The sequence below is a fragment of the Nannospalax galili genome, unplaced genomic scaffold (assembly GCF_000622305.1).
Source record: "Nannospalax galili isolate Female #2095 unplaced genomic scaffold, S.galili_v1.0 scaffold833, whole genome shotgun sequence".
Classification (NCBI taxonomy): Eukaryota; Metazoa; Chordata; class Mammalia; order Rodentia; family Spalacidae; genus Nannospalax; species Nannospalax galili.
Window position 1 is genome coordinate 43,483 of NW_008333374.1, and position 4,983 is coordinate 48,465.

The 4,983-nt window shown below is 46.9% G+C and overlaps 1 pseudogene; it reads right to left on the bottom strand.

The window, feature by feature from the left end:
- Nucleotides 1-249: 249 nt before the first annotated feature.
- On the bottom strand, nt 250-4,652 carry LOC103729957 (annotated as a pseudogene).
- Between the last annotated feature and the right edge of the window lie 331 nt (nt 4,653-4,983).

Genomic DNA, 4,983 nt, shown 5'->3' on the forward strand with positions numbered 1-4,983 from the left:
TATTTCTCAGCACACAGAAGAAAGAAGTAGCGCTACCTTTTCTTGTAAACTTGATTTAAATTAGGATTTAATTCATGGTAGGAGGAAGATAGGGCTTGAATGGTCATCATCCCTTATCTGAAATCTTTTTGAGTTGTCTTTTGTACAATTTTTGGCGAGTCCAAAAGCCTAATGAGATTTATGAATAAGAACAAATTCTCCTTGTCCCTCAACAACTTCTGTAACGCTCTCTACCTGCTGAACACGTACTCAGGAGAGCACCTTGGTGGGCTTGTGGAAAAGCAGGCACTTTTTCAGGCGGCTTTCATCATCCCACAGGGCATCAATACAATTGTCTTTATCCGTCATTATCGCCTGGTGACAGGCTTTGGTGAGCCTGTAAACCTCTGCCAGGGACCCCCCCCCCAAAAAAAAAGGCTCCTGCATAATAAAAGTCGCTTTCATCCTCTGGAATGTAGGCTTAGTGGCTGAGGCTGTCGTTCATGGCTGAAGACATCTCAGTTGATCTGGTAGAAGGCTAAATGGATGGTGCCAAACACAGAACAGAGAATCTCCACACCCATGTGGTACTTGAACTCAACATCCACATCTGAACACACCAGGTAATCTACCTCCCTGAGGAAGCGCTCCTGGGAGTAATGGTTAATGATTCCCATGTGATACATGGAGATGTAACTCTGGATCTTGAGGGTGATCATTTGCCTTCCTTCTTAGAGGAAGATTTGAGGCACAGTCAGGTTGGTCAGTGAAGATGTAATAGTTCACCCTGTGTCCCACTGTGAAGTGCACTCCAGGACTCCAGGAACGTCTTCTGGTATACAATGTATTTTTGAACAGCAAACACAGTTATCCCAATGGTGGCATTCTGGAGTCAGAATTGCTCATCTAACATGTCAATGTTGAAGGTTCCTTGAGCCAAAACAAGGACATCTTTCCTCCCAGCTTCTAGCCCATTTGGCTGGGGGTATGTAAATTTTGACAACTGTACATCTTACTGGCCATGCAGTTTACTAACAGTCATCTTTACCCCAGTTAGCATGCTGCTATGATTCTGGCTCTTCAAGTAACCATAACCAAAGAAGACCAAGCAAAAAGACAGTAGGAGGAGGAAAATCACTTGATGAAGTAGAGAGCACTTCCTGGACAATGTCCACCACCACTTGGTCATGGCCCATGTGTGATGGTTATAGGCTGGGTGAATCAATGCTATCAGCTACCTGCTCCTAACAAGAGAGGGATAGAAAACATGGATCAGAAGCCACCCATGACTCCTCCCAACCCTCCTTAGATCCCAACACAGTGAAAAAGGTACCTGAAAGTAGGCTGCCCAGGGCCTGTTGTTGAAGGAAGATTCCAGAGGTGTAAGACAAATGCTTAAGTTCAGCTTTGATTTGAGGTTTGGGAAGACTCAGTCCACAAGCAACCAGATTATCTGGGTCAGAAAGTACAGGAAGTCAGGGCTCCTGACACGGCCCAAGGTGGTCACTGAGCCAGTGAAGGCCAGATTATGATGAAATCAAGGCAGGGCAGGGTTACCAAGGGGTCAGAAGGCTGGTGCCTGCCCTTAACATGTACTAGCCTGAAATCTTTGCCCACATGGGCCATCATTTGAGAAGCCTGACCTGGAAACCGCGGTAAGAAAGTCTGAGCGGGACAGCTTCAGTTGTAATGCCATACACCTGGGAAGAGGGAATCCCAATTGAGAAATTTCCTTTATTGCATTGGCCTATGGTCATGTCTCTGAGGCATTTTCTTGATTGTTCAGTGACGTGGGAGGGCGCAGCCCACTGTGGATGGTGCCACCCCTGGGCAGTGGGTTCTGGATTGTACAAGAAAGCAGGCTGAGCTCAGGCCAGGAAAGCTAGCCAGTGAGCAACATCCTCCATGGTCTCTGCTTTAACTTCTGCCTCTGGTTCCTGCCCTGATTTCCCTCATTGATGAATTCTGATCCAGGTGCATAAACCAAATAAACCCCTTTCTGCCCCTAGTTGGTTTTGGTCAGAGTGTTTAACCACAGCAATAGTAAAGCTAGCCCAGATAGTCATCTGCAAACTACTGAAATTTCCTGAGGGTCTACTTAGTAGAAGTCTGTATGCTGTGCTTAATGTTAGACTGCCGAATTCTTGTGAATTATTTTGATGCCTCAGAACAAGCCTGGGTGTGAGTTCTGGGTGATCCTCATAACTAGATCATGACCACATGACCCGTGGGCAGCAGCAGAGGCCTATTGGCCAGCCAGATGCCAAGAGCAGATTTTTAAAAATACTTTATTTTTATCTTATGTGTATGAGTGTATTGCCTGCATGTATGTGGGTGCACCCGTGTTGTGCAATGCCTCGGGGGTCAGAAGAGGGCTTCAGATTACCCTGGAACTGGAGTTAAGGACGGTTTGTAGTCGCCATGTGGGTGCTGGGAATTGAATCTGGGTCCTCTGCAAGAGCAGTCAGTGCTCTTAACCGCTGAGCCATCTCTCCAGCCCTGTAGATTTTTTTTAACCTGTATTCTGCTCCATTGCCTCATGCAAGTGTCCTGGGGGCTTCTTTTGGGGCATTGTTTTCCAAGCAAATTCTCTTGTTTAACATATGTGCGCACATGAGCATGCATGTCCTATGTGCTTATGGATGCAGTTGCACGTGTGTGCAGGGGCACATGTGTGAGGACAATTTCAAATACTGTCTTCACAAATGTAATTCACCTACTTTGAGACAGGATCTCTCACTGGCCTGAAATCCACCAACTAGGCTACTGTCCAGCCAGTAAGCCCCAGGAATCCTCCTGCCTGTTTCTCCAGCACTGGGATTTCAAGCCCATGCTTCTGAGCTTGGCTTTTTAACATGGGTTCTGGGTGTAAAAGGCAGGCCCTCACGCTTGCAAGGCAAGCACTCTTCTGACGGATCCACCCCCCAAGCCCCTGTCAAATTCTTTTTGAAATGTGCCTTAGGCTTCCATATTGGCTGACCTTCAGACACAACAGACAGGATGGGAAAAGGGAATCTGAGTCTTGCTTCGCTGCAAACACATCTCTCATCAAGCATGTGCCTCATGGAAACTCAAGCCTCTGACACAGATCCTTTCCCACTGTAAGACTGGCAGCATAAAACAGATACCCACAGTGGGGAGAGAGCACACACCATCAATAACATGAAGCTGACTGGTGACATTCGTTTCTGTCCTCATAAGAGGAGGTGGCAGGAGATAGGACTTTTCCTGGCATCCTGAAGCAGCCTTGGGGAAGTTTTGAGCATGTTAGGAAGGGAAGGTGTTCTAATTTGATTTCTATTTCTGTGATAAAACACTCTGACCAAAAACAATTTGTGGTGGCAGGCAAGGGTTTATTTACCTTGCACATCGAGATCACAATTGATCACTGAGGGAAGCCAGGACAGGAACCTGGAGGCAGGAGTTGAAACAGGGACCACGGAGCAACACTGCTTACTGGCTTTTTTAGGGCCCCCCCCCCCCCTTTTTTTTTTTTTGGTCTTTTTTGACTCAGAGTCTTCCTCCCTGTTGCCATAGCTGTTCTGGAACTCACTATGTAGACCAGGCTGGCCTTGAACTCACCAAGATCTGCCTGCCTCTGCCTCCTGAGTGCTGGGATTGAAGGCATGTGCCACCACGCCGGATGGTATAGCTTATAGTGGACTAGGCCCTCCTGTATCAATTACCAATTAAGAAAATGCTCCACAGACATGGCCACAGGTCAGTCTGATGGAGGAAATTCCTCAACTGAGACTCTCTCTTGCCAGGTAACTCTATTTTGTGTCGAGCTGACAAATAACTAGGCCAGCACGGAAGGGATGAATAGAGTTGTTGTTTGGGAGGTGTTATTTGAGGCAGGGTCTTAAACTTGCTATATAGTTGGTGATGATCATGAAGTTCTAACCCTTCTTCCTCCACCTCCCCACATTTTTAATACTGGGATTCCAGGCGTGTACTGTTGTACCTGCTTTATGGGTGCTGGGGATCTAATCTAGACCATGCATGCTAAGCCAGCACTCTACCAGCCGAGTGACAGATGACTAAACACAGTAGCATTTTCTCAAATGTGCCAACGTGTGATCTACGTAGCTCCAGTTTATAGGACTCCAAGTATTCAGGAGACTCAACCTGAGGTAAACCTGGGCTTACCATACAACCTCGTCTTAAAGCACGAAAAGTGCTATAGGTTCAGATAAAACACTGTCCATGTCGGGTGTGGTGGCACATGCCTTTAATCCCAGCACTTGGGAGGCAGAGGCAGGCGGATCTTGCTGAGTTTAAGGCCAGCCTGATCTACATAGTGAGTTCAGGTCAGCTGGGACCACAGGGAGACCCTGTCTCAAAAAGACAAAAAAAAAACCCCAAAAAACCCAAACACTGTCCAAAGAAACCAGACTCTGGGAGAGTCTGTTTATGTGCACTCTCTCCTTGCTCTCATAGGGGATTCTGGTGGTCTTGGCCCCAAAGCCTGCCTCCATTGATGTACTTATTCTAGCAAGGCTGCACCTCCTAAAGGTTTCATAACCTCTTCAAATATTGCCACCAACCAGGGACCAAGTGTTCAAATACACTACAGGTCATGGAAGTGGGATACATTGTTTTTCCTTTTGCTTGTGAACAGGATATCCTCACACCTCATCCATGTAGTAGTACGTGTGGGAATTCACCTCCATTTTCAGCCTGAATAACGATCCACTGTGTTTTGCTTAACAACTCATCCTCTGATGAGCCTTTGATGCTTCTACCTTTGGGCAACCGTGGGTGCTGCTGCCATGAATATGGATTTACCTTCTTGTTTTAGGGGGTAAAGAGAAGCAGAATTTTTGGATCATGCAATTCTGTTTTTAAACTTGGAGGAGCTGCCACCCGCTGTCTGGTTGTGGCCATACCAGTCCCAGCCTCACCAGCAGCACATAGCTTTTCCCTATCCTTCACATCCTCAGCAACACTCATTATGCTTTCTGACAACAGCCATCCTTAGGGGTGTGAGGTGGCATCTCATTA